Source organism: Ailuropoda melanoleuca, chromosome 1 (genome assembly GCF_002007445.2).
Source record: "Ailuropoda melanoleuca isolate Jingjing chromosome 1, ASM200744v2, whole genome shotgun sequence".
Lineage (NCBI taxonomy): Eukaryota > Metazoa > Chordata > Mammalia > Carnivora > Ursidae > Ailuropoda > Ailuropoda melanoleuca.
The window spans coordinates 28,217,997-28,240,636 of record NC_048218.1 but is presented as its reverse complement, the minus strand read 5'-3'; the positions used below and the strand labels follow the sequence as shown (position 1 = coordinate 28,240,636).

The 22,640-nt window shown below is 34.9% G+C and overlaps 1 protein-coding gene and 1 pseudogene across 14 annotated transcripts in view; both read right to left on the bottom strand.

Moving 5' to 3' along the window:
• ROBO2 (roundabout guidance receptor 2) overlaps nt 1–22,640 on the bottom strand; it is a 1,624,218-nt gene that overhangs the window by 1,061,236 nt on the left and 540,342 nt on the right. The window lies entirely within an intron of this gene.
• LOC100483275 lies at nt 397–1,266 on the bottom strand (annotated as a pseudogene).

Below are 22,640 nucleotides of genomic sequence, written 5' to 3'. Positions count from 1 at the left end.
TTCAATCCTGATTTTATTTACTTGGCTCCTTCCTCTTTTCTTTTTTTCTTTTAAATACTCTAAAGGCTTTTATTTATTAAAATGTTCTCTGCCAAGATTTCACATTATTTTTAAATTCAAATCAGTCTGTACATTTCTCTACTGAGGTCTCCACCTCAGTGTATTCCATAAAAATATCTTCTCCCGCTATCAGTGTTACAAGTGTCCACACAGTGAGCCCTGAAGTCAGCCTCTAGGTGACCCAACTAGATGTTAATATTGCTGTGCTACAGGGTAAAAGTTCCTAACTCAAGCTCATTGGAAAATGGGTGAAACTTCTGCAAAGTGTACTTTAAGAAGAGGTACTGTTTGCTTATAAAAAGAAACCAGTGAGTCCTCTAAGAATAATAAAAGGGGTTATTTTACAGTTAAGCACATGATTTGGAGTGAAGAATTTGGATATTGCTCTGCTCGTCCAGGCTGATAATACTCTTCTTGTTCCTCCTGTGGGCTCCCTTCATTAGTTATCACAAAGCCTTCGTGTGTGGCATACAGAATGTCCACAGTCACTGCAATACAGTGTTGCTTCCCCCCCTTGTTTTCCTTGCAAATGAATTCAATGTTTCTTAGCTTTCCAAAGTAGAAATCCCTTTCTTTCTCCAAGTCTTCGATGGTAAGTTTCAATACCTTGACCTGCTGCCTCAATTCAGCTGCTTCATTCTCCCCGTTGCCCACACCAGGATTCTTCCACACCACGCCCGGGCCGCCTTAGGGATTGCAGTAGTTCTGTGTGTTGCAGTGAGCCTCTGTGGAGCTGCAGTACTAGAGCCGAGGGGTTTCTTCCGTTTGTTCAGAGCTGGAGGAAAAAGGGAGGAGCCACTGCAGTTTTTTTACCTTGTCTAACAGCTACAGGGTCATAGTCTTTTTCATCACAGTTTGCATCAAAAAACTTCTTGAACCACTGAACAAATTCAAAATTGTCCTGAAACTTTCCTTTCACTAGTTTGTCCACAGGAATTATTTTGCCAACAACCATTCTCTTAAAAGCTGCTTGTAGTATTTTGAAGTTCTGATGTATTCATGTTGTAGCTCAGCCTGGAATTTCACTTTCTTCAAGGCAATGGAGCCAGGGAACAGCATGTCCATAAACTGACAATGTGCAGCCTCTGAGCACAACTGTTCGATCTTCATCAGATTCAGCTGCAGAGACTCATTGATCCAGGCCAGCATGTCATGTAGACTTAGGTTATCACTGGTGACTGATGTTGAGTATATCTCCACTGTCATCTTCAGCTCTCAGCGGGACTGCGTCCACTGCCTGTGCCCAGCTTCGGTTCCATCTTCATCTCATTCCCCTTTCTCTTTTCTTTTTGATAAGTCTGGCCAGGGGTTTATCAATCTTATTAATTCTTTCAAAGAACCAGCTCCTAGTTTCATTGATCTGTTCTCCTGTTCTTTTGGTTTCTATTTCATTGATTTCTGCTCTACTCTTTATTAATTCTCTTCTGCTGGGTTTAGGCTTTACTTACTGTTCTTTCACCAGCATCTTTAGGTGTAAGGTCAGGTACCATATTTGAGAGCTTTTCTGTTTCTCGAGAAAGTCTTGTATTGTTATATACTTCCCTCTTAGGACCAACTTTACTGCATCCCAAAGGTTTTGAACAGTTATGTTTTCATTTTCATTTGTTTCCATGAATTTTTAAATTCTTCTTTAATTTCCTGGTTGACCCATTCATTCTTTAGTAGGATGGTCTTTAGCCTCCACATATTTTGAGTTCTTCCCAAATTTCCTCTTGCATTGTTGTCTGAAAATAAGGAATGATCCCAATCGTTTGATACCAGTTGAAACCTGATTTGTGAGCCAGTATGTGATCTATTCTGGAGAATGTTCCATGTGCACTCAAGAAGAATGTGTATTCTGTTGCTTCAGGATGGAATGCTCTGAATATATCTGTGAAGTCCATCCAGTCCAGTGTGTCATTCAAAGCCTTTGTTTCCTTGTTGATCTTTTTTAGATGATCTGTCCACTTCAGTGAGTGGGGTGTTAAAGTCCCTGACTATTATCGTATTATTATTGATGTTTCTTTGATTTTGTTATTAATTGGTTTATATAACTGGCTGCTCCCCTGTTAGGGGATTAAATATTTACAATTGTTAGATCTTGCTGGCTAGACCCTTTAATTATGATATAGTGTTCTTCCTCATCTCTTATTACAGACTTTGGTTTAAAATCTAATTTGTCTGATATAAGAACTGCCACCCAAGCTTTCTTTTGATGTCCATTAACACAATAAATGGTTTTCCACCCCCTCACTTTCACTCTGGAGGTGTCTTTGGGTCTAAAATGTCTCTGGCAGACAGCATATCAATGGGTCTTGCTTTTTTATTCAAGTTGATACCCTGTGTCTTTTGATTGGGGCATTTAGCCCATTTATGTTCAGAGTAACTATTGAAAGATATGAATTTAGTGCCATTTTATTACCCATAAAGTCACTGCTTCTGTATATTGTCTCTGTTCCTTTCTGGTCTATGTTACTTTTGGCTCTTTCTTCACTTAAAGGATCCCTTTTAATATTACTTGCAGGGCTGGTTTAGTGATCACAAATTCTTTCAGTTTCTGTTTGTCCTGAAAGCTTTTTATCTCTCCTTCTATTTTGAACGACATACTAGCTGAATAAAGTATTCTTGCCTGCACATTTTTCTCATTTAGGACTCTGAATATATCATGCTAGTCCTTTCTAGCCAGGGAGGTCTTTGTAGATAGGTCTGCTGTCAGTCTAATATTTCTAACCTTGTAGGTTATGGACCTCTTGTCCCAAGCTGCTTTCAGGATTTTTCTCTTTGTCTCTGAGATTTGCAAGTTTTGCTAGTATACTGTTTCACTTTATGATATCACTTATCTCTCAAATTCTCCCCTCATGATCCAGTAATTGTTTATCTTTTTCTCAGCTTCTTTATTCTCCATTGTTGTGTCTTCTATATCACTAATTCTTTCCTCTGTCTCATTTATCCTAGCAGTTAGAGCCTCCATTTTTTATTGCATCTCATTAAGAGCCTTTTTGGTTTTGAATTGATTAGCTTTTAGTTCTTTTATTTCCCAGAAAGGGACACCCTAGTGTCTTCTATGCTTTTTTCAAGCCCAGCTTGTATCTTTATAATTATTATTCTGAACTCTATTTCCCACATCTTACTTATATCCATACTGATTAGGTCCCTGGCAGTCAGTACTGCCTCTTGTTCACTTTATTGAGGTGAATTTTTCCATCTTGTCATTCTTGTAGAAAATAGTCGCTTTTCTATTTGTAGAGTTGCAGCTATTCTTTTCTTAGATCTCTGGTTGAGTTCGCAGGTGTTCAGAATGATTTGATAGCTATCTAGCTGAATTCCTGGGACTAGATGAAACTAAGGTCTCCTACTCCCAAGGTACGTGATTGTTGATGCTTTTATGCCTCAAAGCATTTTCAGAAAGTTGAGTATGACAAAGCAACCAGGTATCCACTTCAGAGAGCAGTGTAGATAAATGAATTTAAGTACAGAGTACAGCTAGGCAACCTGGATTTGTATCCAGGATGTGTCATTCTAGCTGCGTGCACTTTAGCAAGTTACTAAAGCTCTTACTGGCTTTAGTTTTCCTATCTATAAAAAGGGAATAACAATATCAACCCATTTGTTTCTATTATGATAAAATGGATCAATATATGTAAAACCTATATTTAATATACTTATGAATAGTAAATGCCATTTTACCTTTAGCTGTTTTTCTTTGCTGCCAATTGGATTTGAGCAGGAATTCATACTGTACCACTTGGCATCTNATGGTCTTTAGCCTCCACATATTTTGAGTTCTTCCCAAATTTCCTCTTGCATTGTTGTCTGAAAATAAGGAATGATCCCAATCGTTTGATACCAGTTGAAACCTGATTTGTGAGCCAGTATGTGATCTATTCTGGAGAATGTTCCATGTGCACTCAAGAAGAATGTGTATTCTGTTGCTTCAGGATGGAATGCTCTGAATATATCTGTGAAGTCCATCCAGTCCAGTGTGTCATTCAAAGCCTTTGTTTCCTTGTTGATCTTTTGCTTAGATGATCTGTCCACTTCAGTGAGTGGGGTGTTAAAGTCCCTGACTATTATCGTATTATTATTGATGTTTCTTTGATTTTGTTATTAATTGGTTTATATAACTGGCTGCTCCCCTGTTAGGGGATTAAATATTTACAATTGTTAGATCTTGCTGGCTAGACCCTTTAATTATGATATAGTGTTCTTCCTCATCTCTTATTACAGACTTTGGTTTAAAATCTAATTTGTCTGATATAAGAACTGCCACCCAAGCTTTCTTTTGATGTCCATTAACACAATAAATGGTTTTCCACCCCCTCACTTTCACTCTGGAGGTGTCTTTGGGTCTAAAATGTCTCTGGCAGACAGCATATCAATGGGTCTTGCTTTTTTATTCAAGTTGATACCCTGTGTCTTTTGATTGGGGCATTTAGCCCATTTATGTTCAGAGTAACTATTGAAAGATATGAATTTAGTGCCATTTTATTACCCATAAAGTCACTGCTTCTGTATATTGTCTCTGTTCCTTTCTGGTCTATGTTACTTTTGGCTCTTTCTTCACTTAAAGGATCCCTTTTAATATTACTTGCAGGGCTGGTTTAGTGATCACAAATTCTTTCAGTTTCTGTTTGTCCTGAAAGCTTTTTATCTCTCCTTCTATTTTGAACGACATACTAGCTGAATAAAGTATTCTTGCCTGCACATTTTTCTCATTTAGGACTCTGAATATATCATGCTAGTCCTTTCTAGCCAGGGAGGTCTTTGTAGATAGGTCTGCTGTCAGTCTAATATTTCTAACCTTGTAGGTTATGGACCTCTTGTCCCAAGCTGCTTTCAGGATTTTTCTCTTTGTCTCTGAGATTTGCAAGTTTTGCTAGTATACTGTTTCACTTTATGATATCACTTATCTCTCAAATTCTCCCCTCATGATCCAGTAATTGTTTATCTTTTTCTCAGCTTCTTTATTCTCCATTGTTGTGTCTTCTATATCACTAATTCTTTCCTCTGTCTCATTTATCCTAGCAGTTAGAGCCTCCATTTTTTATTGCATCTCATTAAGAGCCTTTTTGGTTTTGAATTGATTAGCTTTTAGTTCTTTTATTTCCCAGAAAGGGACACCCTAGTGTCTTCTATGCTTTTTTCAAGCCCAGCTTGTATCTTTATAATTATTATTCTGAACTCTATTTCCCACATCTTACTTATATCCATACTGATTAGGTCCCTGGCAGTCAGTACTGCCTCTTGTTCACTTTATTGAGGTGAATTTTTCCATCTTGTCATTCTTGTAGAAAATAGTCGCTTTTCTATTTGTAGAGTTGCAGCTATTCTTTTCTTAGATCTCTGGTTGAGTTCGCAGGTGTTCAGAATGATTTGATAGCTATCTAGCTGAATTCCTGGGACTAGATGAAACTAAGGTCTCCTACTCCCAAGGTACGTGATTGTTGATGCTTTTATGCCTCAAAGCATTTTCAGAAAGTTGAGTATGACAAAGCAACCAGGTATCCACTTCAGAGAGCAGTGTAGATAAATGAATTTAAGTACAGAGTACAGCTAGGCAACCTGGATTTGTATCCAGGATGTGTCATTCTAGCTGCGTGCACTTTAGCAAGTTACTAAAGCTCTTACTGGCTTTAGTTTTCCTATCTATAAAAAGGGAATAACAATATCAACCCATTTGTTTCTATTATGATAAAATGGATCAATATATGTAAAACCTATATTTAATATACTTATGAATAGTAAATGCCATTTTACCTTTAGCTGTTTTTCTTTGCTGCCAATTGGATTTGAGCAGGAATTCATACTGTACCACTTGGCATCTATGTGACCCAGGGAGAGTCACTTAACCTCCCTGAAGCCTCAATTTTCTTATTGCTGAGATGAAGAAATATCAACCTATTAGTGCTACTGTGAAGGGTGATTAAGATATACATAAAGCCAGTAGTCTAATGCCTGACCCATGGTAAGAATTAAACAAACTGTCATCCCTTTACTTTTCCCTTTTCCTCCTAGTTACTGTTAACCTCCATCCCTTCCACAAATTTCTGAATAGGCAACTATATTGTTAGAATGTGGTGAAATTCACCCAATGAGCAAATGCATTCTTTAAACATATTTATACTTATGTACGTATACAGATAAGACATTTAAACATATATATTTACATGCACTTGTGCCCATTCAAAAACCACTGTACTTGCCAATCAAAATGTGTACATATTTTATTACAGATAAATTGAAGAAAATCGTGAGATTATAAAATGTATATTTTAAATATATTATATTTATATAATATATGTATATATTATAAATATATAAAACATATATTTCTGTATATTTATATATAATATATGTTTATATATATACATATATATATAACTAGGCCTATTTCTCATCTAATAAGTTAAACATAATCTTGCTGAAAAGTTGTCTGGTATTTCCCACATCTGTTTCTTAACTGTGTAAAAAACTCACTATCCCTTTGAGCAACATTTACTTTTAAAGTAAGGAGAGAAAACCTGATCTTGACTTAGAGATTAAGCAATAAACCATCTACCTAATTACCCATAGGGACTTGCAGACCATTCCATAATATCATTCTGCCTGGGAAGTTCTCCTTCTAACACCAATTATATTTCTTTTGAATGCTATTTTTAGGTCATAATGCCTGTCAAGTTATAGAAAATTGGGCCTCGGTTTCATATTTAAAATAAAGGAAATAGAAAATATGATCTCTCAGGTCTTTTCTAGTTTAATTTTTTATGATTTTATGATCCTCTGGAGATTTGTTTCACTAGAAATGGTTGGGAGAGGGCGAAAGAAGAAAAGAGAATGTGGATGAGAACACTGCTAAATTTTAAAGTGGAGTGACAGTCACGCTCACAATCCACTAACACCTTGAAAAAAATATAATACGTCATAGCACTTTATTGTTACCACCTCTCCAATAATGAAAGGAAATCTACAACTGAATATAAGAATGTGTTTTGGGTCCCATTTTGAACTTCAAATTCATTAATCCAATTTTTGTGGAGGCTTCCCAAATTTGCGCTAAGGTCATCATAAGAGGGAGTAAACTCACTCTCTGTACCTGCATAGATCCATTCCTGGTGTGAGTAATGATGGGTGTGGGCATGGAGGGAGGAGGGGATAAAAGGACACTTCGGGGGCATCCGGCAGAGTGGCAAAAGAGCCTTTTCAGCTTTTTGTTGCTGACCAAGTCCCGGTTATAGATTCTTACTATAAAGCATACATTATAAGCCCAAATCAAGATTGTAAAATATCCACTTCTCACTTTATGTAAATTGCACAGAATAAAATTCTGACTCTTAGGCATATAATCCTATTAAAGTTTCAAACATATTGCAGAGAAAACTCCAAATACACCTAGTCTATCAGGTGTCCAAATATAGCTTTTCACCTCTGACTTTCTGTTTTAAGGCTTTTTTTTTTTTTTTTTTTTTTTTTTTCTTTTTTTAACTGACNAAGAGGGAGTAAACTCACTCTCTGTACCTGCATAGATCCATTCCTGGTGTGAGTAATGATGGGTGTGGGCATGGAGGGAGGAGGGGATAAAAGGACACTTCGGGGGCATCCGGCAGAGTGGCAAAAGAGCCTTTTCAGCTTTTTGTTGCTGACCAAGTCCCGGTTATAGATTCTTACTATAAAGCATACATTATAAGCCCAAATCAAGATTGTAAAATATCCACTTCTCACTTTATGTAAATTGCACAGAATAAAATTCTGACTCTTAGGCATATAATCCTATTAAAGTTTCAAACATATTGCAGAGAAAACTCCAAATACACCTAGTCTATCAGGTGTCCAAATATAGCTTTTCACCTCTGACTTTCTGTTTTAAGGCTTTTTTTTTTTTTTTTTTTTTTTTTTTTTTGCTTTTCACTTTCTTAAATGCCTTGGGGCTCTCAGTACCACATGCCACCAACCAATATAAAACCTGTAAATGAAATTGAGAGGAAATTGAACATAAATGAATAATCAAGAAACTGCACATGTTGCTCTGAAGACCTCTTAGTTTTCCTACAATTGACAGTTGGAACAAATTGTGTTCACTGCAAAAGAAATGGCAATGAATGCTTGACAGAAAGTAGCTGACCCATTCAGTTATTAGCTCTTTATAGAGTTCCACAATATAAAGGACAAAACTTGTTTCTTTCTCACTGTATTCCTAATATGTGACACAGTTTCTGACACGGAATAGATGTGTAATAAATAATTTTTGCTGTTGTTATGTAAAGGAGAAAAGAAAAGCTTAGGCTTTATGTGCAAATGTACATGATAGAGAGCAAAAATAATGTGTACATATTTGGCTGGATAAGTTTTAAACTTCCAATAACAATTTTTTAAAAAATTAAGTATTTCAGGTTTTTGTTTGCTTGTTTTTGTTTGGTGGTAGTTTGGAAACAAGGAAATATATTTAAGAATAAAATAATAAGCATGACAATTTCTTAAAGTTACAAATCACCCCCAAAGATGGAAACAAATTAAATTTACTTAAAGCATCAATTTCCCCCTTTCATCCAAACACTGGGTTGAATTGCAAAGATCACTGAGCAATAAAAAGTCACAGAAGGGGAAAGCAAGAAGATTTGAAGAAACCACACTTAAAATTAGGTTAAAAAATAACTATAATTAGCCACAAGTTAAGGAAAACTGCTAATTTGAACATCCCAGATTAGAAATAGTTGCTATCACAGAACAAAGATTAGCTATTAACAGGGTTCATTAGTGTGGAACAGAAGGTCAGGGAGAGAGGACAGCATGGCGGAAGGGCAGATCTGAAATCAGCTAGAAGTGAACAAGCTATGAGGAGAAAAAAAAAGGTTGAATTTAGGTTATTTTACCCCAATCACGTCCTTAGGGAAAAATGCAAAATAATAACACCCCTCAGATTTATGTGTGTCTCAAACTAAGGGCTGATTTGCACTGTCATTAGTCAGCAGGTGCAGTGAAGAACACTGAGGAAGAGAGAGAAAAGGAAGGTTAATAGTCTGTTCTGATAGTCATAGATCTTCTGGGTTTTCCCGGTAATAAGCAAAAATAAATTTTAAAATGTTCCTGTCATAAAGAATATAGTCCTGAAGTCCATCTGTGGGCTGGAGAAACTGAGTTGAGGGTATGATCTCAGGAAAAACTGACATTCAGAAGAGCTTTATGTAAAGTTACAGAAAAAGAAATAAGACTTTAAAAGGATAAAATGAACCCCCAAAGCCTTCAACAACAATTATCTATGGTTTTTCAATAATAAAGTTTAAAGGGCCATAATAACATTTCTTCAACAATGTTTTATTCAGTATCTTTATTTCTATCATTTTTTTATAAATAATATTTTCCAAATTCATATAGGTTAGGATAGTAAACAGTATCTTGACATACTAATGAAGCCTAAGAACTGGGTTTTTCTGGAGACCCACATGAATGAATGACAAGTCTCAGCTGCTTCTGAGAATTGTACTAATTTATCCTCAAGCTTGGGATTGTACCTTACACAATGTCTAAGGTCGAGGAGGTGAGGAGAGCTTCACATGAGCACAAAGGTGGGCTATAGGGGATAGTCTCTGTGACGGAGTGTCTACAAAACTGGGAGAAAATCTTAAACAAAATTTGATCAAACTTCTAGATGTAACTCCCAGTTGTCCTTTTGTTTGTTTATTTGTTTTTAATACAGGAAACAGAGAAACATGTTAAATTATACCATGAGGATGAAATTATCAAAACCTAGTGTGTGGGGGAGTAACAAGACAAGTGAGACAATTTTGTCAACAACTAAATAGCATTTTTTTTTTACAAAAAGGGAGGGGTGACTGATACATTAAAAAAGACAGTGCAATATCAAAAGACTATGATGTGTAAACCATAGATACAGATTCAAATAAATCAATTTTAATGAAACATTTATAAGACACTTAGAGAAATTTGAACATTAGGTATTTCATGACATTAAGAAATGATTGTAAATACTTTCAGGAGTCTTAATGATGCTATGGGTATATTTCAAAAAGTTCTTACATTCTGAAATTTTTAAGAATGAAATGATGTGATGTCTAGAAATTGTTTCAATATTATCTGAGATTGGAGGTTCAGTAGGTAGGCTTACAGATGAAATAAGATTTGCGCAGTTTGATACTTAAGCTGAGTAATGGATACATGGAGTTCCTTACATTAATCCCTACTTTTTTTTCTTTTTTACATTTTGAAATTTTGAAAATTATATATAAAGTCAATGAAAACTATAAAGACGAAATTAAATAATTAAGTAAATTTGTTCCATGACATATATAATTATTTTCAGACATTTGACCTATATTCAATTGTTATAGCTTTCCCATTTTAAATAATTCATAATAACTTGAATATTTGTTACTTCATTTTGAGGAAAATAGAAGAGTTACAGAGTTCAAAGAGAAGTTAAAACCCTGGAGTCTACCTCCCACCATGTGCTTTCAATCCTCTTGGTATAACATTCATAGTCTTATGATGACTTCCAAGGACTCATGCTCTACCTCTAGTTACTAGACAGATTGTCAGGAACCTTCCATGATCATCCTTTCTAAAGTGGTAGTACCATTATTCTTACCTCCTTTGTCAGGCTTTATTTTTCCTTAGGCATTATCCCTAAATTAAACTATGTTATATATCTCTATGTTTATTTGTTTTCTTATTCTCCAATATTGTAATATTCATGATAACAGTATTTTGCTTTGTGGCTGTAATCCTCAGACTTAGAACAAGGGTTAGCACATTATTAAACACTAAATGAATATTTGCTGAACATGAATTCTGAAATCCAAACACAGTATTTATGACAAATAGTTATCTGGGTTTTGCTAGAATAATTTTTGTGATGGGTGTTCACAACTCCATAAATTGTGCATTCTATTGCTGTCCAGTAGTGATTGTTAGGCTGAATGTTACCTATTCTACTTTCTACCCATTGCTTATTCTTCCTTCAGGGGCTAGGAGAGCATGCTCTATCTGCCACTGAATAAGGATGAGCTCTTTTCCTTGTGAAAGCTTGGCCAAGGTCATCCTCTTGCTTGGAATGCTAGGACTGTACAATAATATTTATTTCAGATCTATAGCAGTTATCCAAAGTCAAGCTGTCACCTTGGAGCGCTGCCAGAACCAGGTCTGGTGTCCAATGAATATTCTTTCTCTTCCCATGGACTCCCCTGCATCAGTGGACAAGTAAAATTTTTCTGCAAATCCTTGAAACAGAATGGGTGTGATGGAATCTCTTTTCTCAGAAAGTACTGCTATCCACCACTGAATGTCAGCTGTTCTAACAGAAGGAGCCCTGGGATGATACTATTTCAACCCACCCTTTCTTTTTCAAGAAAACCTACCCTTATTCTACAAAGGCAACTTTTCTTCTAACGATAACAAAGGTGATTTTCTAATATTACTGTCATTAAAGACAGAAAGAAAACAAAACAAAAATCCAATTCACCATGTGGACATTGTATATGACTTTAATACGGACCTTAATAGAAAAACTAAAGCTTATTCAGATTCACATCTCCCCATACTCACTTTATACTCAAATAAGTAGATTAATGATCGTTTGAATACTTTTAAAGCATAGATACGCATGTTTCACTTATCAGCTGATGTTTCTTAAATTTCTCAACAATTTTTCATTAGTAAAGCAGACACATTTCCATTGTCATACAAATGAGGAAAGGGGAAATAATAATAGAATATTGAATAGCTCCAAATTGTTTCAGGAGATATATTATGTATTTATTTTTAATTTTTTTTCAGAATACTTCCAAAATAGATATATAATCTCTATTTTACAAATAAGGAAACCTCAATTAAGAAATGAATTTGTCGGGGGGCGCCTGGGTGGCACAGCGGTTAGGCGTCTGCCTTCGGCTCAGGGCGTGATCCTGACGTTGTGGGATTGAGCCCCACCTCGGGCTCCTCCGCTAGGAGCCTGCTTCTTCCTCTCCCACTCCCCCTGCTTGTGTTCCCTCTCTCACTGTCTGTCTCTATCTCTGTCAAATAAATAAATAAAATCTTTAAAAAAAAAAAAAGAAATGAAACTTGCCAATGGTCACATAAATAATTAATGATAGATTTGGATTTGAACCTAGTTCCAATTAGTTCCATTATAATTTATTGCCACACTAGTGCATTTAGAGGAATATTAAAAATGAGCATTTTAGGGGTAACATGTCCAAGATCTTAAGAGAATTAGAAACAACCAAAATTAACAATGACAAGTTTGTGAGCAAGTGTATGCACTTTACTTTGATTAATTGAAATTCAAACAGTACTTCAAAATGTGCAGAAGTTTTGGATCCCTACTGTGGCTACATAATAACATGACCTGTATTTCTGACATTATCCTATTAAGTGAATACATACATACATACATGCATGAAGAAAAAGACATCCAGGGACTGTCCACTACACAATCATTTGTAAATTGTTCCTTTTGGAATGCTATGTGCTATTGAAGGATTGAAACATATGTGTGGGCACAACTTTGAATTCCTATGAAAGAGAGAGATTAGAGTTGACCTAAAACCAGGAAGGCCCTAGAGAAGAATGGTAAAGGGAATGCATTGTAGACCTGTGCTCAAATTCTGTTTCCACCTAGCATGTGACCTTGGTGAGTTACAATACATTAGGTAAGTTTCTCCCTTTGTAAAATATGAGTAATAACAGTACTTGTCTCATAAGGTCATTGTGAGGTTACATAAATTAATGTGTGCAAAACACTTAAAATAGTGCCTGACCTGTATTAAGTGCTATATAAGTGTTAGTTGCTATTATTATTATTATGCTTTTTTATGGGTGGATCCAAAGAAGATTCCATTCTAATAGAATGAAAAGAAATTCTCCATAAAGGGGACTTCTGTTTCCAGTTCTTGCAAGTATTAGATTTAACATTTTCTATTTCTGAACACTAGACTCTTTGAAAATCCATTATACATTATTTTATTAATAAATGTGTTTTTTTTCTTACAAAGAACTCATATAAACTCATATTTAGTAAAGTAGCAATGGTTATATGGCTAGGGTAATCTTTTAAAATAACAAAATCAAATTCAATTTTATAAACAACATACTCATTGTACTATTTGTATTTAGATTTCCTGGACATTTAAAACATATAGTCTTCATGGAACTTGAAATGGGACTTTTACTTCCATGAAAATAATTCTCTCTTCTGATATAAAACACTTACATTTACTTTATGCACTTTACACAATTTTTTATTTATGTTGATTTGTAATTATTTGTTAATTTACTGATAAGTTATAGTAATGGCAACATATAATCCAAGATTTCATCTCAAACAAATGATCTACATTATTTGTTAAAAATTGTCATTACTATTTCCCTGATGCCTAAGGCTCAAATGTGAAGCACGTATTTTTTTAAAAAGTGTGTAAGCCTTAATATCATAAATTAAAATTAAAATTAAATTAAATTAAAATAGATCAGCCAACTCCTTATTTTTAGAGAATATTATAAAGAACCTATGCATTCAGTTTTACATAAATTCCTCATTCAATCATTTATTCATTCACATGTTTCTTAATCACTGATCATAACTTCCCGAACAGGGATGTGCGCTCTATTTTCTCAAGTCTTTTGTGGAACAAATAGCATTATTTCATGTTAAACTGTTTTCAGATAGCCAGTGTATTTTAATTTAGGGTTTGTAAAATAATATCAGAAACTCAATCTTATCTTTAAAAATTAGGGTAAAAGGCATGCATAGAATAACTACAAATCAAGAATATTTTACTAAATGTTTTGATAGAGGTACTGAGCATGATGGGAATAGGGATGGAGGAAAAAATACAGTGATGAGGACTGTAGAGGACTTCATGAGGGAAAACTGCATTTAAGTTAGTCTTTGAATGACTGGGATAGGGTTTTGGTTGCTAGAGAAGAGAAGGAACAGCACTAATTAAAATCCAGAGGCAAAAGAAGTATAGGATCTGTTGAAGAATTTTATAACCTAGAGTAGCTGGCACACAGATGCTACTTGGGCATAGCACAATATGAGACTAGAATATTAGAAAGAAGTTAGATCATGAATGGGCATCTGTGAAGAATAGGAGTACTCTCTGTAAGCAAAAGGAAGTCAGCAAGGGTTGTTGAACCACACAGAGATACCAGCAGAGCTGTTTTAGCAGATGGCAGGGAGGATAGTGGAGAATGGCTATGCTCCCATGCGCCCAAGTCAGTTTCTCTATGTAGTCTACTGCAGGGTCTCCATCAGTGTTTTTCAAAAGGGAATTTCTGTCTCTGTGACTTAATGTAACAGCCCCCACAGGTCACCTACAAATGTATATATAATATATAAAGTATAACTTTTCACTTATATCCATCAGCAGAAAACATTTTTTTAGGTCTTTCTTTTATAGAGACCTGAATTAGATTCCTAAGACTGTCGTAAAAAATACCATTAAGAGTGGAGGCAAGAAGTATGAAATCAAGGTCTTAGCAGGGCTGTGTTTTTCCGAAGCCTCTAGCGAAGGGTCTTTCCTTACTTCCTCCTAGTTTCTGGTGGTTGCTGGCAATCTTTCATGTTTGGCTTGTAGAGACATGATTCCAATCTCTCTCTCTCTCTGTCATCACATAGTCTTTTCTTCATTTCTCTGTTTGCATTTCTTCTACTCTTCTTATAAGGACAGCGCTTGTATTGGATTTAGGGTCTACTCCCGTATGACCTCATGTTAACTGGATTACATCCTCAAAGACCCTATTTCCAAAAAAGGTCACATTTACAGGTATCAGGGGTTAAGACTTGAACATATCCTTTTAGGAGACACAATTCATCCCACAACACATGCTAACAACATTTTAAAATGTGATATTCAGAAACTTCCGTAGTGAAAAATGGTGAACTATCTTTACGAGCCTCATTTAAATGTTACATATTACTAAGCAGCAATAGTGGTAAGAGTGGCCATGGACCCTGGAACTCCTTGTTGAGAAAAGAACAGATTATTTTCATCTCGTTCTTCCAGAAAATCTAACTCATGTGCTGCATTGTGCCAAAAGACCAAATCGCCAGTTATGCTCTGTTTAATTGATTTAAACATCAGATTGTTTAAGGCAGTTAGTTATAATCTAGGAAAAGATCATTGATTACATTTATCAAAACTAATACTCAAATCTTTCATCACACTATTTTTCAAATCCGATTCTTGTCTCCAATATCCTCTTTCCCTATTTCTGAGTTATTATTTATCCTGTTTCCCCATCCCTGCCCATTTGCCACATACAAAGATAAAGCTCGGTGTCAACTGTAAACATAATAATGTGTGGTTTTCTATCTTTCAGGTTAATGATGAAATGTGAAACAATACTACTCCTGGTACCCTAAAATAAAGGCTTTCATCAATAGCCGTATTAGTAGGTAGGCCTGCACTAACAAAACCTCACAATTTAAACAGTATTTTCTAAACTTATTGATGAAAATGTAGTGAAGGAAATAATCAGAAGTGATGATAAATTATGGCTACCAAATTTCAATCTACTAGAACTGTCACTTTTAAATGAGAGTGGATTGGTCTAATGGGTCTCATAGGTTTTTGGTCATTAGGTGGTGGCCATTCCTTTCTGCATCATTTTCTGTGTCTCACATTTTAAAATAAGTCTTGTTTATGCCTCTTATCAAGTCACAGTTTATTTTTCTGCCAAAAAACTAGTTTACTCATGCAAGTGCTCAGCTATATAGTGAACAATGTAAGCACTGTTAAATATTGTTTCACAGATACTTTTAAAGCGTTCTCAGTAGGAAAACATCTCATGCAAAATATTTATGCTATGCATATTTCCATTACTTACTATTCTATCCATAATTTAAATCACTGACATTTGCCAGAATATCAGATGAAGAGAAAGAATGATATAAGAAATATTCTGCTTATACATCATGGCAAATCTTGATTGTTCATTTTGTGGAAGAAACAGTAAATTATTGCTTCACTCCAGTTATTGACATTAATGATTCTCATGATGAATTTGAACACAAAAGGAAAAAAAAGTAACAAAAACTGGATGTATTAAGTGAATTATCTGAAAGCTAACGTTTTTAAGGAAACTGTTAGAGAATATAATGTGCTCAATCACCTCTGGCAAAGTTTGCCATTTTTCATTGGTTGGTTTAATTCACTTTGTTGTCATTGTTTAAAAGTCCTATATACCTTTCCAAAAATGGTTCTGCTTCTCTTTTTAGTTATTTGCACATGGAATTTGTTGTCTTACTCAAACCATCACAACACTTCCATTTTTGAAATATATAAAGCAAGTCCCATTTTTTTTCCTAAGTAAAATGTCAATTCTAGGTTTTAGCTTTTATTTTATTTACTTATTACATTTATCACAGTAAAAAAGTTTATACCAATAAAGCTAAAACTACTCCTAATTCAGTAATGCACAGGGAATTTATACTTCAGAGCAGAGGAAAAGGAGCATTTGGCACAGATTGCCACAAATTTGTTCATGTGGAACAGGATTGGGTGACATAACAGTCGAGCAGCAGAGATGGTGTGACAGTTTATAGACAGACGATGAAATTGGACTTTGAAGAGAGGAGCAGCTGTATTCTATTGTATCCTACAATTAAAGCTATTAAGGTAGAAGGAAATCATTGTCACTTCCACCTTCATGATTCTGGGCTGTCTCTCTGCATTGTCCTCATAAAGCCTGATATATTATATATCTCATCATGACAAAACATGTCATGAGCATTTTTAAATTATTACTGTATAATGTATGCTTTTAAGAAACCCGGTATTTAGTATTGTAAATGTTCAAATACTTACTCTGAATTATAGTGGAGATCATGAGAATATATTTTAGAAGTGTTCTCAGTGGCAAAATGATTCATTTTGAAGGCTAACTTTTAATTAATTCCACAATAGTGGAAATTTCATTCTAGTCTCTTCCAGAAACTATAAAAATAACATCCTCTCTTTTGTGGTTATGAAAGATAAAAGCCACAACAAGTCAAACAATGTGTATCATTCAGAAGCTATTTCTATGGTTATAAAAATTACTGTGTGAAAAATTGGGGGCAAATGGGATAGACATAAGCCATTTCTACCCGCTAAATATACATATCTCCTCTTCTGAGCCCTACAGACCTAAAACATCAGAAAAATTATAGCCTTATATTTAATACAGAGATTTTAGAGTTCATAATTAAACATTTTCCATTCATTAAGAGGAAATAAAGTTTAGGATGAAGAAAAAAATACACGGGTTCTGAATTCTAGAGAGACCTGGGTTGAAAGTCTAGCTCTGTCATTTATCAACTAAGTGACTTGATTCAAAATAAAAAGATTGTCACGGTCTTAGCTTTGGGGCTGTTTTACAGTGCCTGGCACACACTGACACTTAATACTACCTGTTGAGTAGGAGAATGAATGGTTAGACGTGGAAGAAATGTAGCATGGTATCAATAAATTCCCTTGTGTTGGGGTCCTCTTTGACTTTGATTGTTCTTTTATTTTCTGCAGTAGCAGACTGGGATAATATAATGTACTGAAATTTATCAGCATTGGAATAATTCAGTTCAATTATTATATGTAGGAGAGTCTTTGATTCACTGCTTTAAAAGACAAACTATAAAATGTAATGAAAATCAAGTCATGCTCCCAAAACTCTAATAGAACTTTAAGAGAAACAGTTTACAATTCTGTCCAAATTAAACTTACCTTTCAAATGGATAAAATCTAGTTTAAAATAAAAACTAAATGATTCTGATACATAAAACTAGAGTGAACAATTTACATACAGGTGCAATAATAACTTTATTTTTAACACTCATTCTGATATTTTGCAGTATAAGTTATGAGTCTTATGACAAATATGTGTCCCAACCCTCCCTATGGTGTCCAGCCAGGCCTGCTAGAGTCATGACTCAGCCTGGAAGCTGCTGTTTATAGTACAAATCAGGGGATGATTTAGAGCCCCTAAAAACCAGTATTTCTTTTATGAAAAACTATCCTGGACAGCTACCATTTTATTAGAAATTCATATTGTTTTTACTATTTCCTTGTTCAAAAATAAAGAAAATTTTGAATGATGCAATCACCATACAAAGATATCGAACTCTCAACTTTATCTTCTAGAACTGATTTTAATAAAATAAAAATTACCTTTTGGAAAAAAAATTACCTTTTTTTTCAAGATTTTTGAATCATGCACAGAGCTCTCTAGAGCTATCACTCTCTCACTCAAAATTAATGTGATTCCCTTTGTGAAGAACATAATTAATGCAGTCCCCCCATCTCCCTCTTCTGTGGAGGAATTTACACTTTACAGGAAAGCAGGGATCTCAGTGCTGATTTTGTTTTACAGGGTCACTCCTGTTGGCTCTAAAGTAATTAGACCCTCAAGAATCACCTTACAGCTGTCCTTATATAGCCATATAATGTCTGCCATATAATGTCTTCCATATTTTTCTCCAATATTAACCATGTTTGTTGTTTTGTTCCCCAGTCTGGTGTTAAAATAATTTTTTCCCCCAGTGCAGGAGTGTTTGACTCTCATTTCTATATTGAAAGGGAGTTTCCAAACTTTTGGCCAGGTCTTTGAGTAGGTAAGAATATTGTGTCTCTGTTTTTTACAAGGTTTAGCAAGGTTTATTTATATATTGGTAGGCACTTGGGCTGGGCTGAGCACCATAGTAAAAAAGAAGAATTCACAGTCTACAAAGCAATAAAAAATTTGTCTTCATTGTGGATCTGAGGGAGGATTTTTGAATGATGTTGATTTTAGGAAGCTGTTTGAATATATACTCTTTAAAAGGAGTGCTGAATGTGCAAGTGTGCTTGTTCACAAACATTTGCTAACTCTGGCACCTTTCACTCAGTGTTTGGCCTAATAGTTACCTGTAAGGGGAAGGATGCAGGAAGAATGAGCAAGGTCCATATTCATTTCAAACTGGTGAAGAGGTCTCAAAGGAGACTGATTGGGATGTTCAAAGCCTACAGCCGATGTCTTTTCTATGATTGTTTAAAATGAGTAATTTTGGACTTGAGAAGTGTACTGCTGAGAGTCAAGAGACATATGAGTAGGAGGTGGAGTGAATAGGAGTAGAAGGTGGAGTGCATTCTCCAGCCAACCAAGAGGTAGAAGGCTGGACCTCAGGATACAAAAGCAAACTTAGCACTGAGAGCTGTCAAAAATGGGACTCCTATGAAGGACATCTCTTTTCTTCTCCCATTTTCTTCAGACTCTAGGAACAGGCATACTTAGCATACAGATTTAAGTTTTTTTTTTTTTTTCTCCTGTACCATAAATTTTCCTGCTTTTCAGTAAAGGGCATTACTCACGGAGCCTTAATGGGAAGGAAATTGAGGGCAATGACAATAAGGATTGTGTGTCTTTTGTAACATCAGCCCTCCATGACCTTGTTTTGGCAGCACAGATACTAACCATCAGCCATCCAATAAGGATCAAGAGGTGATTAATTTTGGAATTCCAGGTGATGGTCAGAAGTAGCGACTAGGTAGATCTTTGAATGGCAGAAAGGAAAACTGGATAAGTGGAAGTGGATGGGGTGAATAGAATACCCATTCACAGAAATGAAACAAACTCCTTTTAATTCCTAAATGTACTAGCACTTAATGGGAAACAGATGTACACTTGGTTACAAATGTATCTTCTTTATTAATGATTTATTTTTATTAGTTATTTTTTCTAGCTTTATTGAGATATGACTGTTATACAGTTGAAGTGTACAATATGATGATTGGATATATGTATATATTATGAGATGAGGTGCCACAATCAATTAATGCTTCCATAGTTACCATTCTTTCTCTATGGTAAGAACACTTAAGATTTACTCTCTTAGCCAATTTCAAATATACAATACAATATGATTAACTATAATCAACATGCTGTATATTAGATTCCCAGAACCATTCATCTTATAATGGAATGTGTGTACCCCCAACATCTCCCCATTTCCCTCATTCCCAGCTCCTGGAAACCACTATTCTACTCTCTGTTTCTGAGTTCAACTTTATTTATTTATTTTAGATTCCACATAAAATTGAGAACATACAGGATTTGAATTTCTCTGTCTGGGTTATTTCACTTAGCATAACGCCCTCCAATTTCATCTAGTTGTTGCAAAAGGCAGGATAAGAAAATGTGGTGTAGATACACATATGGATATATACAATGGGATATTATTTAACTATAATAAAAAAGGAACTTTACCATTTCCCACAAATGCATTTTAATGTCTGGTAGAAAAATGTTTATTCTAAGTAATTATAATACTTCAAAACTCTTGTGCTTAGTCATTGATTCACTAACAAATAGGTTTGAGATAGATAAATATAGATAGATATAGAGATAGAGATAGAGATAGAGATGATAGAGATAGAGATATATTTGGCAAATACGCACCAAGACTTTTTCAAGGTACTAGAATTATAACAGCGAATATAATACTGAAAATTTCTTCCTTCCTGAGTTTATCTTCAAATAGATGAGGCAGACAATATGTAAGTAAACAAAGTGTGTATCAATCAGGGTTCTCCAGAGAAAGAGAACCAATTAGACAGACAGACAGACACACACACACACACACACACACACAATGAGAGAGAGACTTATGACTTACTTTAAGGAATTGACTCATACGATTGTAGGGGCTGGCAAGTAAAAAATCTACAAGGAATGCCAACAGGCTGGGGATTCTGGTAAGCATTGATATCACAGTCTTGAGTTGGAAGGTAGTCAAAGAATTCCATCCTCTTTGAGGGAACTCAGTTTTTTCTTAAGGCTTTTGACTGATTAGATGAGGTCCACCCACATTATGGAATGTAATCTGCTTTACCTAAAGTCCACTGGTTTAATTGTTAATCATATCTGAAAAATATCTTCACAGCAACATCTAGACTAGTGTTTAATGGAGCAAATGAACACTATATCCTAGCCAAGTTGACACAGAAAATTAAGTATCACAAAGAGAGACAAGGGTATTATTTTAGAGAAGATGGTCAGAGAATTCCTCTTAAAAGATGGGACATTTAAGCAGGGATATGAAAAAAGTGAAGGAGGGACCGTTGAAAATATCTGGAGGAAGATCTTTCCAAGCAAAGGAAAGAATGTGTACAAAGGCCCAGGGCAGAATTATCAGACAGTGTTTGAAGAATAACCATATGATGCCCACTGTGGCTGAAGTGCAGCAAGCAAGAAAGAGAAAAAAAATATCAAGAACCAGCAAGGGGCTATTTGATCTTTTAAGAACTATGCTGTTTAAGAGAAATGAGAAGCCATGTATAATTTTTAGAAATAAACTGCATGCTCTGACTCAAGTATTAAGAAGTTCATTCTAGCTATTATGTGATGAATAGACCACAGAGAGGCAAAAAGTGGAAGCTGGAAGATAAGCCAGGGGTCTACTGAAATTTCATCATGGTAGGTTGGGATGTCATGGTGATAGTATGGTTGGTAAGAATTGGTCAGATTATTGATGTATTTGGAAAGTAGGCAACAGGATTTGCTGATGTTTCAGGAAAAATTATAAAAAGTAATAGAGAAATAAAAAATGATTCTAAGGTTTTTGGTCTTAATGAGATGAATGGGAGTCAAGATTTCAGTTTGGAACATATTAGCTTTAACTTTGGGATGTCTGTTAGATATCCACATTGAGAAATCAAATGGTCAGTTGTATATAAGAGTCTTGGGAACAGAAGTAAATTTGGTAGTCATTGAAATATAGAGGTATTTAAAACTTTAATAGTGGGTGAAATCATCTAGGAACTCAAATTGGATGGAAAAGATAATAGGTCTGAGAACAGAATCTGAGACATTCATACATCATTTATTCTCCTACATGAAATTTACAAACATCATCAAGGTCCAAAAAATCAGATTTTTATTGAAACTGCATTAAATTTATAGATTAATTAGGGTTATCCTCTGGTTTTTACATCCATCTATTCATTTTCCCCCTAAAGTGCGATTATATTTAAATTGGAACTTAAACAATAAACGATGGAATTCATTAGGTGAGATGGAGAAGTGGATGCAGAATTGGGCAGTATGGCAAACACTTTTTATATATGAACTTGTATAACTGTTATAACAATCTTGGAATCGTAAAATATGCTTATTTTACAGATAGGGAAAATTGGGGGCTTGATAAGGTGAAGCAGTTTGCTTAACGTCCCACATTTTGCCTGAAATATAAATAGACTACAAAGACAATTTTAGAAGTGCTTTCATTATACGATGAGTCTTTGCTGACCTCAAGGACTTTATAGTATGACTATTAACTGCATTCATTATGAAATATTAATAGGCATATATTTTATTAAACACTCTACTTTCATAGAAACATAAAACCATGGATAATCTGAGTAAGAAATGCCCACAGCTTTTCTAAATTCTTGATATAAAAGTAAAACCCAGACAGACACTGGATTTATTTCACATATGGATTTTATATTTCCTATTCTGGTAACATCGGTATTCTTCTTTACAGGCTATATCAGAGACCTGCTCTAAAATGCCATTATGTGAACATTTTCACCCAATATTCAAGGACTTTTATAACATAACTGGTTGACCAT